The sequence below is a fragment of the Anopheles maculipalpis genome, chromosome 2RL (assembly GCF_943734695.1).
Source record: "Anopheles maculipalpis chromosome 2RL, idAnoMacuDA_375_x, whole genome shotgun sequence".
In the NCBI taxonomy this organism is placed as follows: Eukaryota; Metazoa; Arthropoda; class Insecta; order Diptera; family Culicidae; genus Anopheles; species Anopheles maculipalpis.
In genome coordinates, this window is record NC_064871.1 from 70,120,795 (window position 1) to 70,138,293 (window position 17,499).

The following is a 17,499-nucleotide window of genomic DNA, read 5'->3' on the forward strand; positions in this document are numbered from 1 at the left end:
AGAATAAGGTCGTGGAGGATGCTTAGTTTCAGATGTGTTTAACTTTAAGTCGCTCGATCTAGTTCAAACTTAAATTGATAATAAGTCTGTAAAGGATTTTCCATTTCTCGTTAGTTTTTTTTTTTCTAGATTTTATAAAGTACTACAATTGGTCATTGGTGTAGAAATTGTGATAAATTACTGCCGTGGTGACGTGATATCAATAAGCCATTACGTGGCCGTCATGTCTTACGAGTCGTAGCGCAAAGTAGAAGTAGGAATTGTGTCTTTTAACACTAAAACTTACGCGATTTTGGCGCGTACAACTGATTGGTGATTACCAGATAAATAATTTTTATAATCTGATTAACATAAACACATTTGATAGTTTGTTTCTTACACCAGCATAGCAAAATCATCAAAAGGAACAAGCCAATAGTTGATCCTTTTGTGTTGCAACTTCGAAGTTTCAAATCATTTCCAGCAAGATGATCCAAGCATCAGCCTTGTTGCTCTTAAAATTGGTAAACTAATTGCTTTATTTCATGTATATTATTTATTAACTCGTAGTTACATTGCAAGGAATACGTCTGCTGGTTATAAATAATAACTTTTTTGAAAGAATTTCGCAAATACGCTGTTCATTGTTTCACAAATCATCAGTCAAAATGGCTGGTTAAGGTAGATTTGCTCATGACATAATTTAATAGCAATATTAGTTTGGATTTTTAAATTCTTAATTAATAGAAATGATTGAATCTTTAAAAAGTATGCTTCAAAATCGGCAAAAATGTTTAATTGAACAAAAATAAATCCTTCAAAGGCATGAAAACTAGTCAAAATGACTGGTCCGGTAGTTCTAGTGTAAATGAATTGATCATTCTTCTTCTTCTTCTTATTCTTGGCTTAACGACCTCTAAAGGTCATGCCGGCCATCGAATGGCTTACTAAACTCTTCCCAATACCACGTAGTTGGTTAGTCAGTCCTCAACTACGGGGGAACGATCCGGATGGGATTTGAACCCCGGTCCTGCCGTATGAAGACCGGCGCCGTTGTCGCCTATACTACACGCCCCTTTGATCATTATAGTACTTGAATTGATCATTATACTGATCGAAAAGGCCAATCCGGTGGAATCCAACAGTGTCGGGCTTCACATGACAGAACCAGGCTTCAAATCTCATTCGAATAGTTCGTCCGTAGTGAGGACTGTCCATCCAATTATGTGGTAGTAATGAGTCTAGTAAGCCATGGATGATGTCCGGCGTAAGAAGAAAAAAAGAACAAGAAGTGGTTCCTATTTTGTCCTTTTTTTTCAGAATATAACAGTTAGGGAAAATGTTTTTACGTAATACTTTAAAATGATAAATTTACACTAACATTTACAAGTACTTGACAATACGGCACTGGACCGTCATAATCAATGTAAAATAAATAAATAAATAATTAACAAGAACTTTAAAAATTCAGCAATATCTTTATAGCAGCTTATCTGCTTGCACTCGGTCCTTTCAACTTTCAAGAAGTAATCATAATTTGATAAACAGATTTCGACACGTATTTTGTGTCATCGTCATCATAATGTATGTGCAACGACGAGATGCATCAGACGTGTCAGTATGAAGACTTGCAGTTCGTCCGCAGCACTAGCTGACAATTAAACGTAACTATCCTCGTTTACTGTTGAAATTGTGTAGCATTTACCAACACTCTCAATACCGAAGCACCAAATGTAAAAGCTGCCACTTTTAAAGCCATTGTACCACACGGAAGATGAGAAGCACTGAATGTTTCGTTGATAGAAGACATTGTTCTGATTGGTGGACCACGCAATGCATACAATGATACATTTTCAGATACACATTTGAAGCCGTAACTCCGTAATTTGGGTGTCCCCTTTATGGATGACACATCCTCAGTGGGATTTCACCGTATCCCTGTAGCATTTTCTCGAGAACACTGCTACAGTGACATTCTTAAAAGCATGGGCTCTCAGCTTGAGTATATAAATATGCAAGGATTATGCATCTGGATGACACTTTGACGTGGGCTGAAAACCAAACCAGACGAATATGCTGCGTGTTCTGGAGTGGAGCTCGAGATGTGGGCTATAAATTTGCCAGCCCGAGAATGTACGGCATTGCACTGAATGACATAAATGCACCACTTTAGCTGAAGGTGCCTCGATAGGCATCTCAATGTCAGCACAACACCGCAGCAAGTGACCATCGTTGCCTAAGCCAAAATCCAATGTTAGCCAATAAGTCAGCTATTAGAAAATGGGCCCTATTCTGTTCGGGAAACGACACTCTTGCCGGCGTTGAAAGCGTTGGAAGTGAAGTCTTGCCACGATAGGAAAAATGGAAACACGGGATTAAAACTGTGGTAGAAAGTTGATAAATGTTTGAATGAAAAATCAGCTATAAATTGTGAACCCAAATGATTTTTCAACAACGTAATTTCAATAAAAAAGGACAACTTTATTTTATTTAATTAATGAAAAAATTCTTTCCATGTTAGTGCAAAGTTTTCCTTAAAGTTTTTGATTAAAAATAAATTATTTACAAACTGGGCAGCATTTATTTTACTGGTTGTAATAGAGTAGCATGCTAATAGCGAGTTCGTGCTCCTAATAAACCTCACAGACAATCTGCACGTTGAGCTGAATATATTTCATCTATCATAGAATTGATAGTATTCTATCTCGTTATCTTTAAGTCAAAATAGCCAAACATCAACCTTTGTCCTGTTTCTCATTTTGTTTGTTCTTTCTCTTCGTTCTACAATTCATAATGGCTCGTATCCGAAGAATTGCGCCTCATTATTTTGACTGATTTTCGGTAATAGAATGGATTGGAACAAGAAAACAGTATCCCGGGGGGGGGGGGGGGGGGGGGGACTATCGGAGCGGCATGAATCAATCATTAAAGTATGGAACTGCGAATGAATTGAGCGGCAAATGGTACGGGTTTTCGGTTATTTGCTTTAAGTTTAATCATATTTTTAAATTTTGGTTTGCTTTACAAATAACTGCATAGCCGTTGCTTAATTTATTGAAAGTCATTAGATGTTTTTAAAGGCTTAAGAAAATTCTAATCTTGTAGAAAATCTTGCTTTCGTAAATGTGTTGATTTATCTGTAGTGCTCTATGCGCCTAGACAGTATGCAATATCATAACATCATATGCGAGGAACGTTTTGTGGTCACAGAATAGTTTTAAGTTGCTAAATAAAAACGAAACGAATTTTTTAGTGGAAACCTAAAAAGTTTTATGAAAACATGTTTAATGACATGAGTGTCATTAAAATAACTAGAGGAAAACACTCTTCATTTTCTTATATTATTAACAAGTGATACGTGTTAATTTTATAAGTGATAATTTACTGTACACGGATATTTTGCTGACAATTCAGATATTTGTTGAAAAATGTTAAATTAAAAGCAACATCTTCAAATATTTTTCATCATAAAATACAATTATTTACAGCGGAGCATTACCATACATTTTTCTCGTTTCAGGTTACAAAGGTGAGGTTACTTGAAACAGTTTGCACTCTCTGTACCGTTCAGAAAACTAAAATCAAACTTAGTTACTACAAACAGTGCAGGCGATCAAACATAGACCAATTTTGAAGCCCTTTGTACCACTCAACGATTTTCTTCACGTCCTACTACCTACAAAATGCCACGAAACAAAGTTCCTCCTCCGGGCAGTAATTACTGCATGGAAAATTAAGCACCAAATCCATCGTTTTTACACCGGACCCGCTGCTGCGTTCGGATTGAATTCCTGGATCGAAGATCATCCGTTAATTTTTTTTTGCTACCTTCTGTTGTGTTTCCTGCCCTCCGCATCAAAGCTGCACTCTAATTTGCGATCGGAGCTCTATCGGCTGCAGCTCCCTGCAGGCACACCGTTCGGTAAGTGTGGTAAGCTGAGAGAATCAAAGAAAGCAGAACTACCTCGAAGCAACATAAAATTTCTTTTAATTAAAAACTTTTCCATCCAACCTGAGGAAAACGGATCGTTAGGCTGGGAGGAAATTTGCGCGTAAAAGCAAGAGCCGAGCAGGGGAGCAACGGTGTGATACAGCTGTCTCCGAGTATCGCATCGTAGCAGCAACCGATTCCGGGCCGGTGGGAAGATTTATAAACGCCATCTTTTTTCCCGTTCGACCTTTTCGTCCGCCGCTCGTTACAAAATATCCTTACAGCAGGCAGATGCATTCATTTTTGAGCGGGTGGGCGAGTCTTTTGGCGGGAAAGTAAGGACGTCTTTTGGTGGGTGAAGAAGTATTACCTTTACAGGGTGCAAAAGAATTGAAAATTGAAAGAAATTACGCAGTGATTGGTAGGGAGTTTGGAAGTTCGATGATTATTATTTAAGGTAGGTTCGATTTTTGGGAAACAATCTCGATGAAGCTTTTAGCATAATTTAGAGTAAGACACTTAGATACATTGTACTCTTATACATAGAAGCATAAATTATATTCACTATATTTTATTGATTTGTTTACAAAAGCCTGCCTCGAAGGCTTAACAAATTTAGCTTTCGATATCACAAATCTGCGGCTCCGAAATCACAAAAAATCTATCCCCCGGTCAGCAGATTCGATGTGATAGGGTTCCTCAACTTCCACTCCGCTTAAGGATTTTGAAGGGCTGACAGCAACACCTTAAAAATTGCAGAGTTTTAAATAGATTAAAATCACCATCAGATTCTTATCGTAATCACTCTTATACTACTACTCTTGAATTACATTCTAAACTGAAATCCCTTGAGAAAACTGTTCCATTACAAAGAACACAAAGTTTATATTTTATCCCACTAGCTTCACCTACTTCGTACGAGCGTTTTAACTTCGACAAAAAAAAAAGACATTTGAGCGCTTATTGAACTACACTGAAAAAAGGAATAACTTCTACATCTTTAAGCCGAGACGGTTCCAAATTGATTATCATAAATTTGCCACCAAGCACCAACCGACCACTGGGTGCTGTCTCCGGTGACTTTATCACCTCATCGATCGTTGTTTATGGTTGTAATTGCTTGCCCACATTGCTCCCTTTGTACGGCGATTCGAAGCGGTAAAGACAAGGCACGGTGCAGCAAAAAAAAAGCGTAAGAACCGAAGGAAAAGTTTCAAAGGGATTTCAAATGGTAAAATTGACACCCAAAACTTCTTTAAAGTTTGGTCCACTCTAGCCCGTATATAACAATGGTGGTAGAGATCTGTATCGACGCGTTATATACGCGTCGTCCCGTGAAGGTACGAAATCTGTCGAACATCGAACATCGTTCGATTCCAATCACTTCTTGCTTTACAATTTCACGAGTGTAACAAAAATGAACGAGAACTGGAATCGAATCAAGGGCTCTTATCCTTAGTTCAAGGGTCATAAGTTTTAACGTTGCTCGTCTCGATTTGACCGTGTTTCTTTCCTTCTACAATCACTTCGACACATCGCTGCAACTATTTGGTGGAGGCGCCCAGTCACGAGTGGAAAGCCATTTGTCTTAGATTTGTAACTTTCGCTGAAATTTCTGCCATGTACGCTGCTGGAACTGTACGTACTGTTAAGATCAAATCGGTCATTAAGCATCATGTTAAGATTCTACGTCATTTATCTCGGACTTTAATCGATCCATAGACTCGCCAAGCACAATTAAATCGTATCCTCCCTTTTTTTTTGTACACATCAAAATTTGAATACCAGACTGGAAAAAGGAACACAACTGCATGTCCAATGCTCAGTCGATGCTAACGAAAAGCAAACACATCCGCTGTGCATCGCCACTTTCCCCGTTTAATGTCTACGCTCATTAGAACACCGTCGATCCATTGCCAAGTGCGGCTTTTTCATGAACTTTTGGGCCGCCTAACTAGATGTCCTTTTCAACACTTGGAGTTAAGCTTGGGAAGATGAGCGCTAGCGGCGCTAGACTTTAATTTGGATATCTAAATTTTTCCACCCTGGTGACAGTTTGCGTGGGGGCTCGCTCAGTGTCATCCAACGTACAGTTACCATCATGTGCTGCTTGTATGGTGCACCGTAACGAACGTTGCATACTGCAGGTGAGAAAAAAGAGGGAAGAAAAAGCATGTTCACTCCGGCGTGACGGAAGCCGATAGTGAAACGAGATGGTTCCATTTAATGGTGTTAGCAGTTGACTGGGGATGGCTTTTGAGTATTTTTTTTTCTCTACTGCAGCTACTTATGGAGCTTCATGAAAGATGGAATCTGATGCTATTTTTGTAGCAAATGTCATGTTAAAAGTCAGTAGAAGGCATTAGAGAAATACATGACAATATTAACATGATAACTTGTTAGATGTAGCTTGGAGAACATTCAGCAGTTTAATGGTTAACATAAATAAACTATTAAATGCGTCGGAATGGGATGATGAGCTGCTTACGTTACAAACTATTATCGCTTTAAAATACTCAAATGGAGACTATCTAATCTATATTAGATGGTTAATAAGTCAATAGTTTCAATAACAATAACTCTTATAATGTTAATAAACCCTCACGATGTTACTCGAATTGATGTGTGGAGTGAGGCCGCTTGCGCTCCATTTTGAGCTCCATCTCGCTTTGTCTTTTCGTACGCTCTACAGTATCAAACTCATTGATAGTCGAGAACTTTCGAACACTGCTTAGGTTCTAAATGTAAAATCATGAAAATCTTTCATGATGAAGCAAATTTAATTCGTGCCAGCTTACTAGGGTCCTCCATTTCCCGGTTAACAGTAAACACCTCTTTGAGAGAGCAAACCAAGTTCATCCCCGATAGTCTTCGCAGGACTGCAATTCGCAACATTTTTGTGGAAAAGTAGGGCCATTCGACAAGCAACCATTATACTGGCGGATCCTCATCAGAGCAGGGCATCGGTTTTGGCGTATATAAGATTGTATCCGAGGTCTATTTCCAACTACGCCAGCCATGCTGGCGGATGAAAGCCATGGCTTTTATATTCTCCAACAGTTTAAGCGCTGTCGAAGCATTACAATCTTTGGAGGCTATTAAGAGCCCGGACTACTTCTTAAAAGAAATATTAAAGGTCTTTAGCTCATTGTTTTGAGAAAACATTCCATATATCTCTTATTTGGCTGCCTGCACATTGCGGTATCTTCGGCAATGAAAAGGCAGACCAATTGGCCAAAAAGCGTACTTCGGAAGAGTCCTGCGCCCATTGCAGTCTCCCACTTCATGGCTCGGTGGCAGAGTTTGTGAGAAACCGATGAGCTCGGTAGGTTTCTATATTCGATCACTCCCCAAGTGTCCTTCAAACCTTAGTTTCATGGCATTTCAGGTGTTCATGCGTTCATTCGAATGATGTCTAGGCTTAAGTCTAATCATTTCGCGTTGAGTGTGCATCTCCAGCGTATAGGACAGGTCGACTCCGAAGTATGTGACTGCGACATCAGATACCACGACATAGATTTATCTTCTATGGTCTTGAGTGGAATACGAGGCTGCTCAACCCACCTTATTAGACGTAGTCCAGGGCATTAGAAAGTTGCCAAACATTCTGATGCGGTGCCTGCTGGGAGAATGCGACGAGGTCTACCTGAGAACAATCTTTCTTTTTTGTCGTGCGAACGGATTATTAGTGTGATCCCCTTCCCCCCACTACTCACACTGTTTGTCTGTCTTATATGTGTTTTACCTCGCTTGTATGATTGATGATGTATGAATGGGTTTATGAAAGAAAGTACCACAATAAGTTGCTCCGACTGATGCCATCGACGGACAAACCAGCGACAGGGAGAAGGAGGACCCAAACGAGACGATCAAGACCCCCGCTACCATGCGTGAAGTCCTCACGCATAGAAACGCCCGCACACACCCGTGATAAGGTGCCCGCTCACGATAAGACCCTCGCTCTGAACACGACTTTGGCTTTGGATGACGAAATACTACGCAACGGAACAACCGAGCACACCCGGGATATGATGCTCTTGTGAGGCGAACGCTTTATTCCTTATCAGCATCACTCTAGTTCGATCGTTCTTGGTTATAAACTTACGTTTTAAACTTAAGCCTTATTTACACTAGGTTTCCGATGAGCATGATAGGTAACGCCTTCTAGAAAGTTTACTGTGTATATGATTTTGATATTTATCATTTATGTCCGCGTTCCGTCAGCGTTTACGTTCCCATACGTTGTTGTCTAATAAAAGAACCGCTGGATTGGTGTTATGCAACTACAGTTATTTCATAAGAAATTAGATCATGTAGATAAAATATGATAATTAATTGCTGATTTACAATTGACATTAGTAAAAATTTGTACTAGAGGTCAACAAAATAGTAGCGACAACACACCACAATACAAAAACTGAAAGTACTCATTCCTCATCAATAGCACAGCCGCACCAAAACTATCGGATCAACAAAGACATGTACCAACAACATTCAAAATCGACTAGGACGTCAACCATCCACTAAAATTCATCCACAACCGAACATGCCCGGGATAAGGCAAACAAATAGGGAAGAAATGCCCCGATAATCTTTTTATATACATAGTCACCACAGGTGGTGCTGACAATACGGCGCAAGCCGTCTTACTTAAAATAAATAAATAAATACACTAAATTTACTAACATTAAACTAACATTAACTACAACTACAAACTACAAACATATTTAAATCTTGTAGGACGGTATTCACTTTCGATTTAAATTGCATAAAATTTAGTGCGCCTAAATGTATGCAACATGCTGAACACTTCAAAGCAAAACTCTTTTTCTGTATCTTCTGCTCTCTCTAGCTTGGTATCCAGACGTTAAACCGACGTTGTGTACACCGATTTTAGTGCTGCCTTCGACAGTGTACCCCTCGACCTGCTGATTTCCAAACTTGAAAGGCTCGGGATCGGAGGTCGGTTACTGTCTTCGTTCTCGTCCTACCTTTGTAATAGAGTATTTAAAGTCAAAGTGTCCTCGTGCTTCTCTGACTTCTTCGTAGGCTCCTCTGGAGTTCCTCAAGATCCTTAGTTGACTGTACCTTTATCCTCCCCTCCGAAGTATTCCTGCTCTACGTGGATGATCTCAAGATTTTCCTTCCGTTGTCCGCTGGCTGTTGTACCATCTGGCTGTTGAAACCTTCCTAGATTCCTTCTCTGTGCGGTGTCGTAAAAATGTTTTAGTCCTATGACAGAGTTCCCTGTGCTTCTATTCAGTTACACCCTCTGTAATACAGTTCTACGTCGGGTATCTTCCGGAAATGATCCAGGTGTTTGGCTTAACGAGACACCCTCTTTCAACACTCATGTTGATTATCAGTAAAGCTAACGAATCACTGGACTTGATTGTTAAGGCTATCGTCCAAAATCCGTGACCCCCTCTGTCTGAAGTCCCTCTACTGTTGTTGGGTTCGATTTTGGGTCTCCACCAGGCTCAATCGCGATTGCAGAGTATTGAACGCAAATTTACGCGTGTAGCTGTTTGGCGCATACACCCCCCCCCCCCCCCCCCCCCGGTTATCACCTGGGTCTCCCTCCCTATCCTGCCGGCTGACGCCTTCTTCACGCCTGACGCCCATGGAAGAAAAAGATTTCCATATCCTCCTGTGTCCTGGCGCCTGTTAAATGAACTAGGTGTCCCGTCTCTCCTGTCCACTATCCCTCATTACGCCCCTTCTCGTCGCCTTTGCGATAGACTTCCTCTATAAATTACATCCCGCTACACTCTCTACGGCTTGAACGACACCTTTATCAGGGTTCTATCGGCCTTCAACAATACTAACGCCCTGTGTGACTACAATGTATCTCTGTCTCGCTTCCGTTTTCGTCTTGGTGGATCTTCCTTCCTTTCTTCACAATCTTTTCTGGCCCTCTCTACCTCCTCTTCCCTTCAGTTACTTAAGAATACTTTTTTGTTAAGCCAAGGCGAAATAAATAAATAAATAAAATAAATAAATAAAACAAAAGGAATGTAATAAGCGTATTTTTTCAGCGTGTAATTAAACAACAAATGTACAAATATGTTGATTAAGGGTAACAACTAAGGATAGCATAATTTTACATGATGTTATTCTAAAATATCTTTAACAATAACAGCGATGAAACGGCATCAGTTTATGATTGAATAATACTGACGAGTGCAGTATCAAGTTTGATTGAAAGTTTCTTTTATTTTGCATGTTTGGAAATCGAATTGACTCATCAATGCAAGGAATGCAGTGCGCTGGTCGATACATTCATTGAATAAGGTAACCACGATGAGGGTTTTGTTTGTAAATTTTATACACATGATCCTTTTCACTTGCTTTTGCTGTTGGCGTACCAAACTGGAGCAATGTTTGATCAACGGAGAAACATACGCACACACATAAAGCCGAACGATGGGCTAGAAGCCGTGTAAACAAGATGCGTATGTGTTGAATGGTTGGTGCGTACGGCGTAACGCCCGAATCCTTTACGGTTTTGCCAAATGCCAAGAGTCAGCAGTGGAAGGCCACTTTTGTTTATGCTTAATTCTAGCACAATGCTATTCTTGACTATGCAGAAGCACATGAAAATTCGTTCTACCGTTTTAGAAAACCAGGGTTTAGTTCAAAGTTGGGCTTCGCTCGAGATGTACGGCCCGTGAAAGTGCATTGCTTTTCCAGCACGCATTTCCTTCCAACGTGCTCGCATGTGTCTGTGTGTGTGTGTGTATGTGTCCGGGGTGGTTATGTGTGTCTGACTCACACCGGATGCTAGTTGTGGTTCGCCACAACGGCATAGATGCTTCACACACGCCGTAGACTCATGGGTCTGCCCAACGAAGCCCAACGCCCTGGGACAAGGTCGCCAGTTGTTGGCCAGTTCAAGCCCAGTCCAGACGTTAGGCACGGCAGCCAAGGTGCAGTGCGAGAGTCAAAGCCGGATTGAAATATGGATTAGATTTTCCCGCCAGACGAACGGCGAGCCAAACCGATAGGTTAGATGCATCGGTTCAGAAGCTTGTATGCCGGTGCATCGAAACAGCAGTGCGTGAAGGGAGCGGGGAGAAGAGGGGGAGGTGGTGTGGAGTTGCAGTTAGGCACCTTCAATTGGACCATGAAGTGCAGCCACCCGAAGCGTAACCGTACCAAGGTAAACACAACTGGCGCCTCGCCCACTCGCCCACTTGGTCGCCATTGTTGTGCAGTTCTACTTCATAAAGTGGCACTGACTTCGTTTACGTACCTTCGCCTTCCGGAGGATATGTGTGTATGTGTGTGTGTGTGTGTGTGTGTGTGTGTTTGTGGTGTTTGCTACCAGGAATGGGATGCATCTGCAGGGTGAAGTGGGCAATGTAAACTGCAACCCCGTGCAGCACTCACTCCTGGAAAGGGAATCGCTTCAAACGAGCAGGTTAAAACAACTCTATGCTGCCAACGATGAATGTTGCTGACAAATTCATTTCTGAAGGATGAATGCTAAGTAGGAAGCACGTAGCATACAAATGGGGTGTAAACTGCGGAAGAAATGAATGCTGGTGGATGGGATGGTTACACACTACAATAAAATGGATAATGAAAATAAGTACAAAATATGCATCTGTTTCGATAAACGTTCGAGGAAGTATCAGAAAGGATAATATAGTTAAATAGCTTTTTTAAACCATTTCTATAATATTTCAAAAAACGGATTTGAGATTCAATAAAACTATTTTTTTAATGTGAAAGAAAAGTAAAAGAAACAAGTGCATGCTTCACCAAAGTACATCTGCAATACGACAAATGAATTATCCATGTGTGCTTGAATTCTCAGAGCTCTTGATAGAGTAAGGACCAACCAAAATGGTGTAGGAAGTGCCTGCACACGTTGGTAGAAGGATTGTGTAACATATTAAGGCATTGCTTAAAGTAAAAACAATAAAGTAACGATAATAATACGCTGAAGATTGGGTAAATTTTGACTAAAGTACAAAAATATGACATAATTATAAGGATTTCTCTTTTTTCTATGTACCCCCACCTAGTTCTATGTACTACCCTTTTGAACTTGGAATTGTAAGAATGATGAGTAATATAATTATTTTGTCATTGTTCAGTATACTTTCTTTGTTTCGTTTTGTTTTATGCCTTTACAAATGTAAACAATCTTAGTGGAGTTCCTATAAGGCAGTTATGAGTTGAAACAAGATCGAATTTATTTGCTTATTATCGAAACATTCAAAATTGAAGTTACTCACTTACTTTACTTAACACAATCAATAAAACAAAAGTAAAATTCAAATAATATTGTATAAAACTATATAAAGTTAAGGTAAATTTCCCAACCATACCACATTTGCCAATCTTTTGCAAACGTTTCGAATACTTTCTATGCCATGGATGCCAGTTTCGCGGCACAATTCAGTAAAGTTCACTTGAATACACCGCCAAGCCTCTCTGCCCCATCAGCACGACAAGAATGTTTCTGTACCATCTCCATCTCAACAATGCGTGCACGACGGAAGTAGCGACCCATTCCTGCGGTAGTCGATAAATTAAACGGTTTTTGCGTTGTGGTCTGCTTGGATCTTGATGCCGTCAATTCCCAGCATGGACTGACACGCGGTCGTACGCGCCGGTGGAAATTGTTTTCGTATCATCCGTTTCAGTGAACATGCGCGTTAAAGCGCTTGACACTGTTCGGCCCTTGTGCTGTCGGTTTGGACGACTAACACCAACCTGTTGCTTTCGTATGTTTAGAGAAAATTCATGCCTTTGGAACAGCTGTTTTTGGGCAGAATTCAAACCCCGAACGTGGAAGCAACGGTCACAACCGAGATGGTCGTGCATGTCGCATGTTGCAAAGCATTTTAAATTGTGTCACAACAGTAAACTTCTAATAAATGGTACAAATAAAACTAAAACCAAAAAAAAATCTAAGATCGAAGTTAAATTACAATAATTTTTTTTTAAAGTCGTGAAAGTTTACTAATGTGTTAGCACAAATATATTTTATGAAGAACATATTCAAACATCGCTTTGGGAAATTCCACTCAAATTCCTAGCATACATAAGCATAAAATACTTGGAGCTTCTCATGTGCTCTACAGAAAACAGGGATTCTAAATTACAAAGAAGTAAGAAAAAAGTATCATTTTGTCAGAAGTGGGATTCGAACCCACGCCTACAGAGTAGACTACGACCTGAACGTAGCGCCTTAGACCGCTCGGCCATCCTGACTCGTTGTAATGCTCCTCGTTCTGATTGCTGTTGCTGGGGCATGTTTGTTTAGGTTCTAAAATTATCACTGCTGTAATACGCCGGTAATATCATCACGGCTAGAAGAACCATGTCTCAATGCGTTGGGTGAAAAAATATTGAAGAAAGAGAACAAGCTTAGAAAATCTGTCTCTGAAAATTTGTATCTCAAAGATCTTACAAACTAAAGACAATACGGCGAAGAGCCGTCATACTAAATTAAATAATAATTCTACAAACTAATTTTATTTATAATTTTATTTTATAATAAATTTAAATAAATAAATTTTATGTATGACAATACGGCTCTGGACCCTAATAATCAATTATAAATAAATAAGTTTTATGTAAATATTATTATTTATTAACTATTTTATTTAAGTATGACTGCTCTCCACCGTACTGTAAAGATCTTAAAAATAGTAATAAATTTTTGAAAAATTGTTTGCGTTGTTTGAAAAAAAAAATGTCAAAAGATTGTAAAACATACTTTATACATAATGAAATTGGATCGAATTTTTAGAACTGCATGAAAAAATTAAATAGGCTTGAAATATATAGTTATATGCCAAGGAGAGGGCATATCGATAGTGGACTGTTGCGGGCTTCTCGATCCCTATTTATAAACATAAGACACAAACCACTTTGCTAGCATAAGGTTAGATGCCGAATGGCGAAGGAGCACGAATTAGGAAATAAAATATCGTTAGTAAGATCTCAACCATTAAACCATCAAGAGTTAGAGCATCACCATATTACGACCGTCCGAAACCCAGTGCGAAAGATAACCCCCTAAGGTCCTTTGGGGGAGCGTAACGCGTACACAGGAGTACGCGTTATAAACGAACGGCCCGACTCACATTAGTGTATGAGTGCACGTGTGTGTCGAAGGAATAACGTTTTGCGATCGATAGCCGTCAGAATCGATCTCTCTTTGTGCGAATAACCGACGAAGAAACGCCTCAACGAGCCTCTCCTCATCATTATATAGACTCAAAATAGAGATCAAAGTCCCTCTGATATCATGGTGATGGATGTATTTAATATTTTTTTAAATTAATTTAATTGCCGAAGTTTTTTTAAAAAAGCTGCGCATTGAAAACTGTAAAACACTCAAGAAGTTTTATTTGACTTCTTCTTCTTTTTGGCTTAACGACCTATAAGGTCATGCCGGCCATAGAAATGGTTTACTAGACTGCCGATACCACGTAGTTGGATAGTCAGACTTCACTACGATCCTGTTTCACTTAAAAAGTTTTATTTTTAGATTCTTAACATGCCTTCCAGCAAAAAACATTTAATATTAAATAAATTAAAGATCACAAAGGAACGAGCAGGCGGCAGAAAACCTCGGGTTGCAGATTAACGAGGCAAAGATCAAATTGAAGGTGGCACCATCAGCGGCCCTACAAAGAAATCCGGAACTACGTGGGGGGTGATTTACGGATAGGTGATCGCAATTTCGAAGTCGTCCAAAACTTCACCTATCTCGGGTCAAAAGTCAGCACCGAAAACAGCATGGAGACGGAGTTGCACGCTAGGATCTGGTGGCCTGCCGGTCATTCTACAGCCCGAGGAAATATCTCACCTCAAAAAACCTGTCGCGACGGTCGAAGCTGGAACTGTACCGTACCTTTATAGTCGTAGTACTCACATACGCCTCTGAGACATGGCAGCCCTGTCCAAAACAGACGAAGCCCTCTTAGCCGCGATCGAGAGGAAGATGCTCAGAAAGATCGTTGGCTTGCAGCGAATTAGTCTCGCCAGGTTCCGATGCACTGGCCATGTTATACGCATGGTACGACCCAGCTCAGAAAGTCCTTTAAGGTCGTCCACACCGACAGAGGAGGCGTTTTAGGCCCAGATTGAGGTGGGAGGATCGCGTGGAATCATCCGCCATCAAGGCCAGGATAACGGATTGGCGGACGCTGGCGCGGGACCGTGAGCGATTCCGGATTCTGATGTGGCGGGTCTAGACCGCAAAGCGGTTGTAGCGCCTGATAATTAAGTAAGTAAGTATTAAGTAAGTAAGAATTTAAATCAAACTACCATTATTTGCAATTTCATATACATAGTTCAGTTGTTCTAAAATTGTTTCTAATAAACCAGCTACTTTCTTTGCAATTTCCCGTAACGAAATGTCTCTTTTATCTTATCTTTCTCTGCAGGATGCCATCAGCATGAATAATGTCGACTGTCTTAAGGAAACGCTCAAACAACGCTGTCACGCGGAAGCCTATCACCAAACTCCTTCCTGCGCAGAATCATTACTCGTAACCTTGCAGCATCTTCTTCGTTAACTTCGTACAAAAAACTGTGCATCGCGACTCATCCAGACCCGGAGGGTGTAAGATAGTGCGGTTGCATTCTACGCATACAAATCCACTCTCTGAAAGTCCGCTATTTATGGCTCCCCGGAGCATGCTTCTTCCCGTCTTCTCAAAACGAGGGGGAGCACACATGGATGAAAGAATGGGCCCGTGTTCTTCCGCCTTACATTCCTCCTAATCAAATCATCAACCGAATGCGGAAGAGCTTAGGTGGTGGTCTTGGGAGGAAATGCAGATCGCGAAAAAAAATAACAAAACACACACACACATGCATACACTCCATCTACGCCTTGGAAAGTGGCGCATAAACAACAAACCGGCCAGAAACAACCGGTTTTTCCTTCACTGCTGGGTGCTTGCGGAGGAGTCGGAACCCTTTTCCCAACCGACAGCGGTGCATCTTTCCGAGATGGGGTGTTTTCCTGCTTGCAGACCGAGCGAACCTGTTCGTCCACCTACACAAGGCATTGGGTGCGAAGTTTGCTGATTTGTGCAGGTCTACATCTTCCGCCCACCGGTGGCACGGGTGTAAAGCGCAGGCAAGGGACTTGATAAGTAAATAATTTTATCCATTTTCCCGCGCAGTTTTCTTGCACACCGTGCACCCTTTCACTTTATTGCAGCAGCTTCGCCGATTTTGCTCACCTCGTTGACCTGCGATGCAACCGGCGCGGTCGCGATTATCGTACCTCGCGAGCGTTCGATTATGTGCAGCTTCTTTTACACCGTCGAAGGCTATCTTAGATGGGGGAAGGGATCCCACTCCATCTACAGCGCAACTTTTGCAGCCTGCCTGTGCAGCCCGGAATCAATTTTGGGTGAAAGAAAAACCTTTCCAAACACACCGAGCGCGAGCGCACCGGCCCAACGAGGGTGAACGAGAATAAACATGATTAGGCATTAGGCATGGGTGAGAAGGGGGAAAGGGTGGGATGCATTGCGAATGGGTGGTGCGTTTCGGTGGCGCGTGAAAGGACGCGAAAGCGATGGTCATCATTAGCATTAAAACGGCACTTTTCGGAACGGCACCGGTTTGCCAGGCAGGCGACTGCGGGATGCGAATCCAGCTGGAATCCATCAGGCAAGAAATTGCATCGCAAGAAAAAGGCAGGTACCGTCTCAACGTCAACCCGAACCGGTTCTCCCGATTGCGGGACGGGGGTGATGAAGATTTTCCCTCACCGCAGGCAAACGCTCACCAGCAGTGCCGTCGGCCACGCCAACACGCTGACATCGTAGGGTCAATGTCGACGAGACCTCTCGGTTGAACCCTTGGCCACGAGAGAAGGGTGTTGTTCGTGTGTAATTTTTTTTTCCGTTTCCTTCCACTACAAGGTGTATTTTTTAAGTATTTCTCGCCGGCGATTCACCGAACGCCAATCGCTCAGCTGTTTGCGAAGATCGTTAATCATGCACCATCATGATTCACTGCTGTCTGTGGCTGTGTGTGCTGTTGCGGCTGACAGTGGGACAGATGACAGCAGGAGTTGCTAAATTTTTGGAACCTTTCGGATGGTTCACACCATCGCTCATCGTTCAATCTTCGGTTACCTCCCTTTTTTTTCTGTGTCTTGATTGAATTCCTTTCCAATGTGGGGCGTGATTGAGGAGCATAGGAAGCGGAGACTTTTGGCAGGCAAATTACATAATCGACACCAACCTGACGCTTCCTAATGAGTATTTATGATATTTTAATCATGCCGTAGAATGGTTTGAAGCGGAAAACAATTCAATTGCGTCCCTTGATATATCTTTATAACATATCTAATCAATATTCATGAACAGGAGTGGTCTACAATTCTTACACAAAGCAGTAGTAAGTTGGGTGGCTCAATCTTGAAATTTTGAATATATGTTTTACGCCTCCAATGACACCATCTAAAAGTAGGGCACATGCAGGGACGACGTACAGGTTTTACAAAGAACATTGAAGAATATTTTCATCAATCACAGCATTGTTGATTCCAACAGTGTGGATGACGTAGTTTGCAGACAAACTTAGGTTAGGAATCA

The 17,499-nt window shown here is 41.2% G+C and overlaps 1 non-coding gene across 1 annotated transcript; it reads right to left on the reverse strand.

Annotated features, from left to right (window-relative positions):
- Positions 1-13,055: 13,055 nt before the first annotated feature.
- Trnal-cag (transfer RNA leucine (anticodon CAG)) lies at positions 13,056-13,138 on the reverse strand. The gene has a single exon. It is a non-coding gene; the product is annotated as a tRNA-Leu (tRNA).
- Positions 13,139-17,499: the final 4,361 nt, after the last annotated feature.